The sequence below is a fragment of the Falco punctatus genome (genome assembly GCF_963210335.1).
Source record: "Falco punctatus genome assembly, chromosome: 1".
Lineage (NCBI taxonomy): Eukaryota > Metazoa > Chordata > Aves > Falconiformes > Falconidae > Falco > Falco punctatus.
The window spans coordinates 40,598,029-40,614,181 of record NC_137580.1 but is presented as its reverse complement, the minus strand read 5'-3'; the positions used below and the strand labels follow the sequence as shown (position 1 = coordinate 40,614,181).

Below are 16,153 nucleotides of genomic sequence, written 5' to 3'. Positions count from 1 at the left end.
CTCATGGTGCACCACAACATGGTGATGCCCCTGCGATGGTTGCTGCGGCGGGTGCCCAGGGCTGATGCTGCAGCTCCCATGGAGGCTGGAGCTCTCCCAGTCCCATCGCTGGTAGGACAAGCTGCTACTGTCTCCCAAATACCTAGGCTCTCGCAACCAGCTGTTGGACTTTCAGATGCTTTTCTACCTCCTGCTTTTAGATCTGGGGGCTGGGCGTTGGTCCCTCCAGCCATCAGCCCAGTGACCCAGCAAAGAGTTCAAGGAGGAGGGAGTCTCGTTCCTTTACGGAGCCCATGCAGCCATGCACACTGCTGCATCGCTTTTTAAATGCCCATCCCTGCAGCAGGGAGCCAACGGGAGAAATTTCAGCCCCTCCACACATTCCTGCTCTGCCCCATTGTCACTGCAAGGCCAACACTCAGGACAACATGCCCTGTTCCCTTGCGGGAGCACGGACACCGCAGACAGGGAATCACACCACTCTGGCATTTCCACGTCTGTTCTCAGACCATTTGCCTCCCAACCTTTGCAGAAAATAAATTCCCCAGCCAGGCTGAACTCGGATGACAGCATTGCATGCTATATATAGCCACGGCAGATCGCCGCTCGAACCAGGGCCACACATAAACAAACCGCACAGCGCACGGTTCCCTGCGTGGAGAGAGGACGGGTGAACGAACCACACGTGATGGAGGAGCCTCCCACCCCCGGCTGCTTGAGACTGGGGGTGCTTTGAGATCCTGCACTGTCTTTTAATGCCAGCACTTCCCTTGAGGGCTCATCTGCTGGCATAATCCGCTGCCCAAGCAGGTTTAAGGATGAAGGATGTGCCTGAGGTTGTTGAAAGCAGAACACAGAAGAGCTAAGGGAGCTGCCAAAGGTTATCCCACAGGGCAAGTGCCATCCCCTGGCTCAAATTGTGCTTGCTGACTCCCAGCTTGTATTAAAGAAACTGTTGGCATCACTCCTCCGATGTACTGCGACATGGGGCAGAAAATGCCAGCGTGGCCCCACTACAGCATCTGTCCACCCCTCCTACCTCCATTCTGCATCTCCCTGCAGCCCTCCTGCTTGCATCTGCCTGCTCCTCTCCCTGCCTGACCCTCTGCCACAGTGCACAGGGCTGCATGGGGCTGCATGGGTTGCACAGGGCTGCACGGGGTGCATAAGGCTGTGTGGACCTGCATGGGGTAGAATAGGGCTGCATGGGGCTGCACAAGGTGTGTGAGGCTGCGTGGGGTGCATGGGGGCTGCATGAAGCTCTGTGTGGGGAGCATGGAGCTGCACAGCATGCACAAGGCTGCATGGGGCTTGCACAGGGCTGCATGGGGCTGCACAGCATGCATGAGGCAGCATGGGGCTTGCACGGGGCTGCATGGAGCTGCATGGGGTGCGTTGGGCTGCACAGGGCTGCATGGGATTTCATGGGGGTGCATGGGGCTGCACGGGGCTGCATGGGGTTGCACGGGATGCGGAGCAGAGGGAAGAGGGTATCGATGCACAGTGGGGCCCCATGCCTGGCTTAGCTGGAAGGCCTTGTCCTCCTTCCCCAGCTCCCCACAGGGAAGGGGCAGGGGATGCCCAGGGGGATGCTTGGGAGGCTGTGGAGCATCCAGCAGCTTGACGCTCCCCTCTGGAGCAGAGGGACAAGCCAGCCTGGGGGGCGACTTGCAGCCACAGGTCCCCAGGCTCTGGCCTCAGCTCTGAGGAGTGAGGGTAGGGGGCAAAGGGGGTCCCTGCACTCCCCTCCAGGCACACCTGCATCCCCAGATGGGGCTCTCTGCTGCAGTGCAGCAGCTCCAGCCCTGCTGGCTCCCGGGGAGCTGGCAGAGGGGATGCCTGCCTTCATCCTTCCTTCATCACAACACCCTCTCCAGCTGCTCCAAACCCGGCCGCTGGGCCAACGAGTGGGACGAGCCAGCAGGAAGAGCAGCAACTTGCTCCTCTCCTGCGTGGGGCTGGAGCCCGTGGGCCTGGGCACCCCAGGAGGCAGAGGGCTGCAGGGTGGCTGTGCACCCACAGCCCTGCCAGCGTGCACCCATGGCTTGGGGGTTGCAAGGGGTTTTGGGGAACGCTCGATGCCCACGTCCTCGCAAAGCCGGGGAGGCATCAGTGCTGCCTCAGGTGAAGTCCCAAGCAGGGAGCCCCATGTCGTGACGTCCCCCCATGTCGTCCCTCCCTCCCTCCCCGCTGCTGCTGGGCGAGGGCCACCCAGCACCGAGGCAGATGACATAATTCCCAGCAACTGCACGTTAATCACTCCACCGCCAGCAACCTCCTTCGCCTGAATCCAACCCCCCATCCCCAGCCACCGCTCCCCTCCCTGACATCACCGCAAAAGAAATAAAGAAATAAATAAAAGAAGCTGAGGAAGGGAAAGGGGAGCGGGGGGGTGTGGGGGAATAACCTGATCCTGCTAAGCACTGGCAAACAGGTCTGCCCCCCCTCGCCCTCCCTGCCTTGCACTCTATTTTTGGGTGCTGTCATATCCAAAAACGGCCCCGCGGGGCCAAATCCAGGCAGCTGCGACTTTAGGCACAAATAAGCCTCCCTCCGCTCCGTCACACCAGAAATCGGCGCTGGCAGCCCATCCTCCACCCACCCCCCCCCTCCCCAAAATCTCCCCCCTCCCCCAAACAAATTATATCTGGGGCGGGGAGGCTTTGGCAAGCCAAGCTCCAGCATCAGGTCCCCCACCTTGCTCTCTGTGCACCCCACATCTCCCACCTTCAGGGGACAACCCCCCTCTCCGCTCCTTGTCACCCCCTAGCTTGTCCCACATCCCCCGCCTCCCAGTACGGCTTCCCAGTTCCCCCAGTTCTCCCCCCCCCCAGCCTTACTCTTGGCGGGGATGCTGGGGCTCGGGCCGGTCCCCGGCGCTGGGCAGCGGTGGGCAGGGACCAGGCTGGCAATCAGGCTGCGCAGCCGGGTGGCCGCTCCCGTCCGAGGGGTCTCATCTCATTTTGTCATCTGTCACCAACACACACACAGAGACACACGGACACACACTCGCAGCCACGTTTCCCCCCCCTTCTTGCGGCAAACGGCGGCCAGCCCCGACCCCACCCCCTGTTAAAACAGCAGCCTAACAGCGAGGAAGGGAAGGATGGAGGGAGGATCTGCTCGCCTTCCCTTTAACTCTTCCCTCGCCAGCCCCCCAGGACAGGGGTCTGCCGGGTCAGACCATGGCCCTGTGCCCGGGGATGGTGGGATGCCGCATGGCCCCCCCGCCCCCACCCTGCCACCTTCCTCCCCCAGGCTCTGGGACAGGCGACATTGGGGGTCCGGTGGTGCCTTGGCCCGGTCCCCCACAGCCTCGCCGTGTCTCATCACCCTCACCCCCCAAAAACAAGAGTCCCCCCAACAGAGCTGAGCCCCGGTGACGCTCCATGCGGTGGGTCAGCGGAGGTGTAGGGTGTCTGAGGGGCACGGGCAGCCCCTCAGCGTGCAGCTGGGGCTGGGAGGTGTCTGTCTGCCGATGTCCACCTTGAGACCATGAAAAAGCCATTTTGGTCCTTGGTTGCCCTCCAGCTCCCAGAGGAGAGCTCCCTTTGGGGTAGCACAGCCTGAACGCTGGGGCTTGTCCAGCAGGGATGAGGTGGGGAAATAAGGTCTATGTGGGAGATGAAAGCTGCTTTTCCCACCCCATGGAGAGGCCAAGGGCTTAAGCTAGCAGAGGGGGCAAACTCTTCAAACTCCCTCTTAGACAGATTAGCTGGAAAAGGGACACGCAAATGGCACACAGATTTGGCTGAGGACTCACACTGAAGGCAGGGCAGCTCCCGACAGTGACCTAGCGTGGAGTTGCCATCTCCAAGGAAAATCAGAGGTGCCAGAGAGAAAAGGAAAAGAAAAACCTCATGATGCTGTCCATGGAGCAGAGCTCCCACACATGGAAGTGTTGGTGGCCCGTGTTCCTGCTCCCAGCTTTACCCCAGCGCTGGGGTTGCTGCTGCAGGGTTACGTCCTGCAGCACATACCGCTGAGCTCCCATTCTCCCCTTTGGCCCCTTCCATGGACGTGCAGGGGTTACACCACTCCTGCTCGCTTGTCTGAGGCCTCAAGATGGGGAGAAGAGGCAGAAGTTGTTGCCACTTATTTCTGCTGCTTTCCAGTGAAATGGCAGGACAGGTAATTAATTATTCCTGCTAATAACGCTGGACAGGTGCTTGACTGCTCCCACAGAAGTGCAGGCGGTGAGTATCTCTCTGCATAGGCTGTTGCTGGCAGAGCGCCAGGGGCTGTGTGTGATCCTCCTTGGGTGGAAAAGGCAATCGAGGCTCCCTGATTTACTTAAGTCACCTTTGGGGACCAGGATTAGAGCCTGGGACAAAGCCATCTCTCCTATGGGTGGGACCCTGCTGCTTCCCACCAGCACTGCCAAGCAAAGGGGCAGTTCAGGTCCTGCATGGACAACTGGGTGGTCCTTTTGGCTGTTAAATCTGGCAGGGCGAGGGGAGAAAGCAGGGCTGCTGATGGGGGATGGAGAAGGTCAAGTCAGATATGTCTGCTGGGGCTGCCCCACCAGAAATGCAGACATGTCCAGGACCCAGCAGGATTACCCCTGTCCATGCAACACAGCCCCTTGCTCACAGGCAGCCTGGTCTCCTCTGAGCATGGTGGTGCAGCCTTTTTCAGGGGACTGGCAGTGGTGTCTCCCACGTGAGCTTCCCACACTGCTGCCAGCCTTAGATGACCCCTTCTCCAGCCACACACCAGGATTGAGCACCAATGCTGAGCCAGCTGCACCCAAGGGGAGATGGGCTCCAGCCCCCCTCTCCAACCCTCCAAGGGCCACCGGGATGCTGCTGGGTACCCTGAGGAGATGGGAGGGGATGAAGAGGGAATCTGCGTGTGCCTTCCCCCGCAATGATGGACATGCCTAGGCTGGGGCAGGGCCAGTTTTGTAGCTGAGAGGGTGCTCTGATGATGCTGCAGGTACACCAGGTCAGCCCAGCATCTGATCCTCGGCAGCAAAGGTACATGGACATTCAAAGAAAAGCAAAAGCAGGACGATATTTCCCCTTTATGGTCTTCAACCATTTTCAGTTGAGGGGGTTTCCAGAGGGTGAGCTGTTTACAAAGACACCCAGGCACAACAAGGGCCTAGTGGATATACCTTTGGTGGCTGGAGCGGCAGTGTTTCCCGGCGCCTCTTCACCGTGGAACAGGAGAGGGTTTTGCAGGGTCCAGACCTCTGCAGGGGCTGAAAGCCCTTCATGTGCTGTGTGTCCCTCACCACTGAGTCCATCCTCACTACAAGGCGTTGCCTCCTTCAGCATGGGTTGAAGCCCTGAGCCTGTAGGACACTTCGCATGGTTGGGGTTCATGCAGCACTATCTTCCTCTCCCATTTCAGTTGCTGAGTCTTTTTACACGGATTATCCTGGGACTAGCACTGGGCTGTCAGGTTTTCAGGTCTCCTCTTCTAGTGTTGATCTCTTTCCAAGAAGTGCCTGCAGATGTAATCGCTTTCTGCAGCAGCCCAGGATGCGTGGTCTCTCCAGAGGACACTGCTCTGACTCTGCTCCTTATCCTCATCACAGCCCCGCTAACATCTCAAGTGGACTTTGTTTTCCCTTATTTGCCGAGTGTTTTGTGTGTCTTGATGTGGTTATCATGCCCCAGCCGTCAGATTGTAGCGAGTCCCAGGGAGAAGGTGCCAACTTTAACATATGCCTGAACAGTTCTTTTCAGACATATACAAACTGGAACAATGCCTTGCTATGAATATGCTTGTTGATGCAATTTGCCAACTGTGGTTTCAGATCTGCTCTTTTCAGCAAGTACCAACTATTTGTAGACAGTGCAAAATCTTGGATAGCTGGGGACTCACGGGGTCTCTGGAAGTCTCTCTCCAGGCATAGAGGAACTAGCAGGGAAGACAGCCTAGGGCTGAGTGAAGACCTCCATGAGTATCACAAATAATGTTCAGATCAAGCACTTTGCCTCCAAGAACCTCAGTTCTTTTTCCCTTTGCTTCAGGAAGCAGCCAGCACTCGGCAGTCACTCTGGTTCCTCTATCACTCAAACCATGAGCGTGTTCTCACCTTGTGTAAGCAGGACTTTGCTCAACTCCTCACACCTCACGGGTTCAAACATCCCCCAGCACTTTCTCCATCAGTGGCACTCATCATTCAGGTAGGACATCGTCAGGACGTGACTCTAGTGCACCTGGACCTCAGGCTGCCTGGCAAAGCCAGACAGGGTGTCTCCACTGTGGCATGTCCTTGGACACAGGACCGGCTGACCTTGGCTGATAGCAGCTGGACACTCCCTAACTTCTTCCCATGGATTTGCAGACACCATGGCAAGGTTTTAAGGAAGGGTGGGAAAATGGTCACAAGGTGGGTTTGGGGTTGTGTCTAAGGAGATGGCCAAGCTGGGCCAGTGGGCAATGAAGACTGCTGGGTCTGAAAAGGCAGAGGTGTTTTCTCACCACCATCCATTAGGACATGGCTCTGTCCTTGCCTGCATCCCTGCCTTCAGCTTGCAAACTCTCAGGGCAGGGATCTGTTCTTCACTGATGAAACACCCTGTCAGCTGGTAGCATCGGATGTGGAAATGTCAATGAGTTGGTCCAAGAGCAGGAGGGTCAGCGCCTGAACTGCCTGTTCTCCATGGAAGACTGCCAAAGGCATATGTGTTTAAGACAGCAAATAATCAAGAGACCATTGTTCATAGCAGCCTCAGTGGAAATATTTTTGTGTATGTATGTGTGTGTGTGTGTATGTGCTGGCATCCAATTTGGCAATGGTTACTCAGCACAAGTAGGCGGCCTGTCCCTTTCTCTCAGCTGGAGTCTCCTCCTCCTCACAGGGACCCATAAGAGGGATGAAACTAGAGCAGATGGTTTGGGGGTGCTCAGAAATACCAATGCCAAGGACTGTCTCATCACCAGCTAGAGCTTCATGGCATGCTGAACATGCTCAAGACCAAAGAGGTCTCTGCAAGTAAGGAGGGATGCAGGAGGCTGTGAGCAGCTCTTGGAGATGCTGCTGGTTTCAGCTTTTGGTTGGATTTTGAGGAGAAGGAGCAGAAATTGAGATCTTTGGGGTATCGTGCAAAGCATGGGATCCTGTGTCAAATTTCCCCTCCCCAAGTCCAAGGGAATTTGAAGCACTGATGCTGAAGGGACAGAGAGGGGCCATGCAGGTTTTGCTAGGAAAAAGTCTCAGGGCTTTCTCCGAGCGAGAACCCAAAGATGCAAGCCCGGAGAGCTGGACAAGATAGGCATGCTCCAGATTATCTCCTCTTTGAGTGCCACACAAGATCTGCCATAGTCCTTCAGTGCAGAAGCTCCCAAGCTCCCATTGAAAGCTTCACTGCTGCTCTCATCCCTGCAGCAGTGAATGGAGAGATTTGTCCTAACCTCCATCCCCCTCCACAGCTCCCGGCATTTCATTTTCTCTGAAGCAACACGCTGCCACTAGAATCAGCTGAGATGAAACTGAGCTGGCTCCTACACACCTTGGGAGCTCAGGCAAGGTTGCTTCCCACACAGTGTCTTTCACCCAAATTAAACAGCTCTCAGCTGAGCTCTGCCATCCATCATGCCAACCTGCAGGCAAGAGCTCAGTTTTGGCAGCTTTCTACACCTTCGGGTTCACATTTAGCGGGGAAAGAGCAGGGACCTTTTTGAGGGGGGAATATGTTGCAAGGGGCACACAGTTGAGGAGGCTACAGGGCCACCTTGAAATCACACTGAAATCAGTGGGAGTCTCAGAGTCATTAAAGATAGTAGAGACCTGGGCATAAAAGGCTATTTTTAGCCTGCCTACTACAGTTTTCAATATGCAAGAGGGCAAGGATGGATGCAGACTACTTACTCCCCAGGGCTGTGTCACTCCACAAAGAGGTATCACTGAGATACTGGGTTTCTGCAGTAAAAATAGCCTGTAGACCTTGATACAGCAATGGAGGAAACAGGGGAAGTTATGAGGACTTTGCTGGCCTGGGATTCAGCTGCATTAAGGCACCCAGCTTCAGATGACTGAATGCACTCGCTCTTTGTGAGTGGCACCTGGATGTTATTCAGCTGACCATGCCTTGGTGTCTAGACCAACGCCAGGTGAGCAGCTCTCCAAGGTGCATTGGCTGTATTGATCTGAGCTAGGTTCAGCTGCCCATGCCCAAGTCTAGTAGCACCACAGCTGTCCTGCAGCGTTCGAGGCACCTCCACAGAACATGTAAACATGGCATAGGGTCTCTGTTAGCATCACCTATAGTGGTGATCCTTGGTGGAGGCCAGATAAGGTCTGTTTTCTCTTGCAACTAAGATGTCAGCCCATATGAGCTGGCACCTGTGTTGGCAAGTGTTTACGTCCAGCTATTGGAGGTGGGAAACTGAGGAGTTTCTGGAGATGCTGGAGACATCTGCACTGTTCGTGCCCGTATCCATACTCGTTTCAGGTGGCCACAGCCAGCTTTCATACAGAACCCTGGCACAGAGGACTGATTTTGAGGGTAATTTTCAGCAGCTCTCCACCACAACTCTGGGTGGTAAATGAACATTTTCCAGCTCTGCATTGTGTAGGCTTCACCCTGGGCTCACCACACCAGCCTCTTCAGCAAGGTAGAAACCTCTGGCTCTTTGTCACAGAAAGATTTTGGGAGAAATTGTCATTAACTTTCTAACTTGCTTTTCAGATCCTTCTTCAGGGACAGTAGCCTTGGCTAGCAGATCCTCCAGCCCCTGGATGTCTGCTTGACAGAGAGCAGCCTCGGGGAATGACCTTAGACTCAAATTGCATTAGGAAAGGTTCTCGTTAAACAAGGCTGTTGTCAGAGCCAGAGTTTACAGGCATCCTAGGCAACTGCCTTGGGCTTTTTCCAGTCCTCAAGGGAGAAGCACAGTCCCCAGAAATCAATAACTGAGTTCTTTTGAAAATCAGCAGGACTTTGGCTCGATCTAAGCCACTCTCTTCAAGTGATTTCACTCAGCTGAAAGCAAACAAGGGTCCCTAAACAAGAGTCCTGGACTCAAGCAGCCTGTAGAGTATCAGCCCTGACCCTCTGTCCCATCGCAAGAGGATGGCTTGCTTAATGCTTGCCCGTGCCCCTGTTCTCCTGGCCACTGGGCTGCCTAGCTCCCCCCTACAGAGCCAGGCAAGGAAAGCCAAACCAGGGTTTGGCTGAAAATAACACCGTTTTTTTTCCAAGTGGAAATAGCACCCTGATGCTCTGCTGAAGCAGGGAGAGTCAATCCTTCCTTCTCACATAGGGCTTAGCCCCCAAACTCATTTCACCTTCAGATATTCTCCTTCATTCTCTTTAAAACCAGGAGTTTTTTCCCAACAACATCACCCCAAAGGCTCCTTATTTAATGTGCACCCCAATAAACACCCCAGCCCCTCCCTCATCTATCTTTTCCCCTCCTCAAAGCATCCAAAATAGCAAACAGAGCTTGCTTTTTTATTAATTCCTCTCCCAGCAGACTCTCTCTACATATCTAGACTACAAGTCCCAGGCTTCCCCCAAGCTTAGATGAATGGACTTGGAAGATCTTGTTGCCCTGCCTTATCCCCATCCTGCACCTCTCCCAAAGTAAGATGCCATAAAACAGCAGCTCTCTGAGCACTTGGTGGGGGGGGGGGGCAGGCTGAGGACGTCCTGCTATAATCCCTTCTACCAGCACAGCTCACTGTTGGGCCACATTGAGCCCACCAAGCGTCCCTTCTGCTGCTGGAGCACCATGTCAAAAGCCAAGTCTAAAAAAGTCAAAGCTAAGGCTGCTCTGTGCTCCTCCCCATGGGCAAGAGCTGGGTTTTGAGCCCAGTTTAACAGAGAAGATGCCTAATGCCCATTCATGCGGTGAATTAATACATAAATGTATGTAATATGCTTTATGAGTGAAGGTAGCTGAGGGGCTGAGGGATGCATCAGCCAAAGAGCTTCACACCCCACCAAGGGTCAATGCTGCATCCTGCTCGTGTGCCTGCGGTTCAAAGGGAACAAATTAAAATTGAAGGAAGTTCAGGAAAGTGCCACATTTATAGCAGCCTGAGAAACCTGATTCATAGACAGAGATGTGAAGAGGTTGGCTGGGTTTGTGCAAGAGGAGGTTAAGAGGCGAGTGGGTCATGGACTGGCACCATTTGTGCTGTGAAGACCTTCCTGGGGGTTCACGGCTTGTCGGTGTAGCTGGGAAAAGGCACAGTGAAAGGCAATGAGGGGAAGATGTAGCTGCCTGAATTCCCAAGTTCACCCATTTTTCAACAGTGAGGGTGTTTTACCAGCTGGACAACTTAGAATTGGATCCTCTCCCAGTCTTTAAACTGAGCCCATCTGTGTTTCTAAGTACTAAGTTTAACCCCAGAAATCATGATCTGGACAGAAAAAATTGTTAGCCATGTTTTGGAAAGGTTCAGAGTCAATGCACATAATGACCCCTCGGAAAACATAAAGAACCTATGCACCTTTCAGAAACAAACTCCAGGATGTTTTAAAATATGTTTGTGCTACGCCTAGCATGATGTAGCAACAGCTGAAGGTCATAGGCACTGTATGAATAGAAAGGAGATTTTATTGTGACATGTCCATCCGGAGCCGTTGCTCTTGGGTATGCCATCTGGGACGGGAACAGGAGCCTGTGCATTCCTCCTATAATAAAGAAAAAGAGATCCTTGTCCTTGCATGGAGTGTGAGATGATACTGGGGGCAGGGTGGGGGTGGTGGTGACGTAGTGATGAGGTTGTAACTTTGCTCCTAATTTTACCAATTCTCAAGAAAAATCAGACATGTGATGGTGACCTTTGGAATGCAAAGTCCTCCTGTGGGGATTAAATCACATACCCAAGCAGAGAGAAAAAATGTTTTCACCCATAAAGAGTGTTTTCTCTCTGCTGGAGAGTCGCTTATAATAATGATTGTGCTGCTAATTTGGGTACCTCAGTGTCCCCATCAGTAGAGGTGATAGGGTCTCTCTGCTGTCCCTCAGCATGTGCTGGTAGGGCCTTATATCAGTGTCTGACAACGTGATATTAAAGACCTTTTCTGGAGACAGCCAAACCCCTGCTTCATGAAGTTTCCTTGTGCCATTCATTAGCTCCTGCACCCAGCCATTTGTCTTCCTCACGTACTTGAGTGATACAGTCCTCAGGGTCTGGAGCAGTGGATGCTGCACCCTTGGTCCATGCCAGAGCAACAGCTTCGGGAGGTTGCCTGCAACAGCTGATAATGATCACTCCAGAAACAACCTATGGATGTCCTGAAAGAAGAGGAGCACAGAGAGTCAGGGGGAAGGAAACACCAAAATAATTTAGGAAAAACAGAGGGGATGAAACACTGAGATGCAAGAACTTGCCCCAAGGAACCTGGCTGAACAGTTGGTGGAGGTCTTTGCTCATGCATTGCCCAGCAATTGCTGCTGTTCCTGAAGCAACGAGTCATGGTAGCCGTGGAGAGAAGATAAGACCTTCACTTCCATCAATTGGCATCGAAGATAATTCATGGCATTTACTTAAGGAAAGCAACTTGAGAGGGACACAGGCTGCAAATCTTCTGACGTCATTGCTGGACAACAGCCAGAGTCTCTCAGCTCTGTCTGTGCAAGGTTCTGGTTCATCTAATGGGGATGTCTGCTTGGCATGGCAGGGTGATCAGGAGCTTCGGCAGCACAGGTAGTTCTGGGTGTTCTCCAGCTGGGTCTTGCTTCTCCCACTTCAGTACAGGCTTGCTGGGTTCATTTCTTATTTGTCCCTAGGATTGCTTTTAGCAGGTGATAAGGACGGGGTCTGCAAGTCTCATGAGGGATTGAAGCACGCCGAGCTGGCCTGTTGGAAACCCATAGGAATAAAAGGAGGAGAGTGATGGCTCTTCTCTGCAGTGTGGAGGGAGTGACTGTTTCTTCCCTTCCTTGAAGGACAACTCGGTGCATGGCATTATAACCACAGAGAGGAAAAACTTTGCTCTCCTGCTATGATTGCTGATATGGTATTGGATTGTGCGATGGGTCACACCTATTGATCACAGCAGGCTAAAAAAGAAACAACCCATAAATAACTCCTGACATCCCCAGCTGTGCCAGAAATCCTGAACAAAGGACTCTTGGGAAAGCTGTTGTTGGTATTTCTCTGTCCCTCTCCTCTGGAAAATGCTTGGGACAGGTTTGGTTCAAGCCAGATGACTGGGGCTCACTAAGTATTTTTGCAGGTGTTTTCTTAGCAGGGCTCAGTTATCTCATTCCTTAATCCAACCCTTCCTGGAAGAGCAACACCAGCCACATTGGAATGGGGCATTGCTACTGAAGTTCAGCCCTGTGCTGTTCCGATGCCTGCCCTCACTAACACTGAAACTAATATGTGGGCAGATGGTTAAGACAAGAAGGCGAATATGACTCTTCTGTTCCTTCACCGAAGCTAGTCATTTCTTATGCTGAATCTGGCCTTGGAATTCATGAAACGGCATGATTTTGGCAAAAAAAGAACTGTAATAGACACATGCCAGGGAGGCTAAGGGGGGATCATTTTTGGATTGTGCTTTCTTAAGGAAACAGTCCCAGATGGTTCTGGGATGGAGAAGCAAAGCATGGTCCCTGAGAGAACCAGGGACCCATCCAGAGCTTCTTCCAGGACACAGAGATAGGAAAGGCTGTAAGAGATACTGGGGGGAGCAGTGGTACATGCAGTGCTGGGGGTTGCAAACTAGGGGAAAGGGGCAGACAGCCAGACAGCTAAAGCAGGTGTGTCATCATCTCACCCAGCCCAGCTGGGTGCTGCTCAGGGCCAGAGCACAAGGGGTGGCAGGCAGCCCCCTCTGTAAAGCACTTACTGATGCTCCACCAGACCCCACGTGTTTATGTGGACTAACCGCGGCGAGGGACACGTGAGAAAAGGAGACAGCCAGGCACCATGCCTCTCCTCCCCCCTGCCTCTTTCTTCCTCTCTCCCTCCCCCTTTTTCTTGTTTTTACATGGCTGGAAAAAATGTTCCCCACATAATGATGATTTGGCCAACAGGTCAAGTCAAGCATGATAGATTTCATTTTCAAGCTGGGGTCAGGCGGTAAATTGCCTTAATGCTGCTGGCACGGAGATCACCGTGCTGGGAGGCTCTTGCAAATGAGGTCCCCCCAGCATCATCTGGCTGCTCAGACCTGCCCTTTCTGCAGGAGTAATGTCTCGGGTTGTCGAGGGGCTGGGTGGCCTGGCCACGAGCAAAAGAGGCTCTGAGAGCAGCCCTGTGCTTGTAACTCATGGCCTGGGGGGCCTTTCCCACTTTACAAGGGGCCACGGCAACATGCTTGCCTAAGATATGAGTTATTTCTGCTGCCAGAGGTTCTGCAACCTGGTATGGGGCACACTGGGTCCTGCATTTCCACAGCAGGAGGGAGGGCAGAAAACTACTTTGCTAGAGTAAGAGAGGTCCAAAGGGAGCGAGGAGTGGCAGGTTCCTTCCAGGGAGTAGGGCTGGTGCTGAGAAAGCTCCAGGAGACATCCAGGCCCTGATATGAACCCAAGAAATGAATCCATCCCATTGCAGAGAGATGGAGACTCAGCCAGGGAGGGGAAGGTTTATTTAGAGAAACAACCGTGGGCTGTCTGCCCACATCAGGCTTTTAGCTGCTGATCTGCACGTGCCACGTTTGGGGGCGGCTGGGGGAAGGAGTCCACTATTATAAGCCTTACAGCATCTCTACTGAGCCCTGCTGAAGCCTGGGGAGGACCCGATCCAGCAGGATCCCACCTCCAGTGTCACCTCGCCTGACCTTGGCCAAATCAGACACAACTCCATGGCAGGTTGTCCTCTCTTCTTCCAGGGGTACAGCCTGGGAGCACCCAGCACTGATGGGAAACACCAGTAACTCCTGAAAAACTGGGTCCTTTGAAGGATTACCTAAGACTTCAAACACGCCCAGAGATCCACATAAGCCTTGAGCATCTTCTGCCAGGGCAGGCAGGGAAAAGGTGGGAGAAGGCTGTGCTAAAAGGAGGGATGGTCTGAAGAGGGTGGAGCTGTGCTGATTCACCCACTCCTGAGCAGCATGCAGCCTGAAACGTCAATGATCCTTGGAATTAATGGTGATCCGGGTGCTGGATCCGTTCCCTTTATGCTTCTCATCCCTCTGGACCTGGCCAGCACCTGACAGCAATGTGAATCAGCATGGGATAATCCATCTCTTTCCTTCTCCATTTCTGCCTCCGTTAAACATCCCCTGCTCTGGGGAAGGCTCTGTCTGCAGTAATTAAGGTGGATAGATCTCCTGTAGCAAAGGGCACTTCCTGGCTCATTAACACAGGGAAGGACTCAGCAAGAGCATCTTTCCCTTGCCCTGGGGAGGGACACAGAGAAAGCAGTGCTGGGTATCCCAAGGAGCCCTGTTGCCATGGGGTGCCAGGCATTCAAATGCATGGATGGAGACACGTAGCCAGCATGCTTGGACCTTTTGGGGTCTCAGGCTTGGCTGTGCTCTGGGCTCAACCACATCTGTTTGCTTTGGAGCTGCAGGGAAGCTTTGGTGCAAGCCTGTGCTTGTCTGGGGAACGGTCCTCTGTTCTCTTTACTACAGGGCATGAGACCTTCCTCTGTGGGTTACTTTGGTCCGTCTTGTCCGAGCTCAAGCATACTTTAGCATCCCAGCTAGCTGCAGCTGCTCTCAGCATCCCGTGGGTGCCTGCTAGCTGGGCTGGAGCAGGAAGGGGTGAGATGTGAAGGCTGGGTGGCCATCAGGAATTAACACATGCCCAGCAGGGCCAAAAGATGTGCTGAGGCAGTACTGTGGGCTGTGGGATCAGGAGCCCACCTGAGCACATGGACAACATCATTTTTGACACAGCTTAGAAGATGACAGCTGTTTCTTGCCCTTGTTCATCCCTCACCCATGAAGACACCTGGAACCTGCAAAACCCATCCCAGCTCGTGCAGAAACAGTCCTGCTGGCAGAGGGGTGGGACAGGTTCAGTGCTGTGGCTTCACAGCTCTGGGAGCTGCTCCTCCTTTCTCCTCTCAGCCTTGCAGCTCTAGGAGCTGGAGGAAGGATGCTGAAGGACCTGCCAGCCTCGCCCCACCAGGCTCTCTTGAATCCAGCAAGAAACCTGTGAAAATACATAAGGGCGATTCTGTTACAGCCTCTTCTCATGAGAGTAGAGATGCATTTCCTATTTGGAGTTCACCTGCAGGAGGTGACAGAAAGAAACCCCCACTGGCAGTGTTTGCCCTGAAAACATGCCCAGGTGCAAAATCAGCTGTGGACAGGCAGGGCTGGTGCTGGGTGGTCATTCCTACATGCACCACCTGGGCCCCACAGGCAGCAGCACCACTGAAAAGCATTGCTCAGCACGGCCCTGCAGCCTCCCTGCTCTGCGTGCTGCCTTGCGCTGCCTTCCTGGCTCACCCGGTGCTGTTTGCCAGTACCGCTGGTCCTCCACCCGGCTCCTCCCGCAAGGATGCACCGTGACATGCCCGGGGTAAACCTCTCAGGAGCCACCTGGGATGGAGAAGTTGGGGAGACCAGGGTCATTAGTGCAAACAGCAATGAGGCCAAGAGGGCTTTCATGTCTCAGCATCTTAATGGAAATGAATTTCCCATTCTCCTCCCACCCCCTGCCCACCAACTTGTTCAGGCTCAGTCAGGGGCACCCAGCTAATGGCTCTCCTGGCCCGGCGTTGTGTACACTGCATCCCTGATCAACTGCTCACACCTCTTTAATTAAATGTCAAGATATGCAGGGTTGGGGTGGTTTTTGTTGGGTTTTGGGGGGGTTGTTTTTTTTTTAACAGCCCTGTGCTGGGAAAGATTCATGGAGATCTGAATTACCGTGTGGTGAGGAGGTGGGGGAGGCGGGGAGCTTTGGGTCGGAAAATTGCGGAGAAAACAGGGATCACAGCCATGCAGGATCAGGGCACTGCCTCAGCTTTGCCTTGGCTGTGTCCAGACCTGTGCTGAGCTTCCCAGCTTGCCACAGCACGGAAACCACTGAATGCAAGATGTCTCCTGAATGCAGAAGATAACCCATCTCTGAGATTTTTCATGTGGTGGCACCATTAAGCCCCCAGATGAGCTCAGAAAGCAGCAAAATTAAAACTGATAAATGCTTATGGCCAGGCTGCACCTGGTAGAAATACTTTGCATTGTTTATTTGCAAGGATCTACTAAAACTGGTCACCTCCATGCTTGAGGTGCAGCTCTTTCATCTCCAAAGAGATGGCCAGCCC

At 53.6% G+C, this 16,153-nt stretch overlaps 1 protein-coding gene across 3 annotated transcripts in view; it reads right to left on the bottom strand.

The window, feature by feature from the left end:
• The window catches only part of LZTS3 (leucine zipper tumor suppressor family member 3), a 95,706-nt gene that overhangs the window by 52,987 nt on the left and 26,566 nt on the right, over nt 1-16,153 (bottom strand). For 2 of the 3 annotated variants that reach the window (XM_080396696.1, XM_080396699.1), the window contains exon 1: nt 2,841-16,153. This exon is cut by the window's right edge and continues 26,566 nt beyond it. The gene's annotated coding sequence lies outside the window, so the exon portion shown is untranslated. The remainder of the gene's footprint in view (nt 1-2,840) is intronic. The other variant, XM_080396697.1, reaches the window with a different exon arrangement.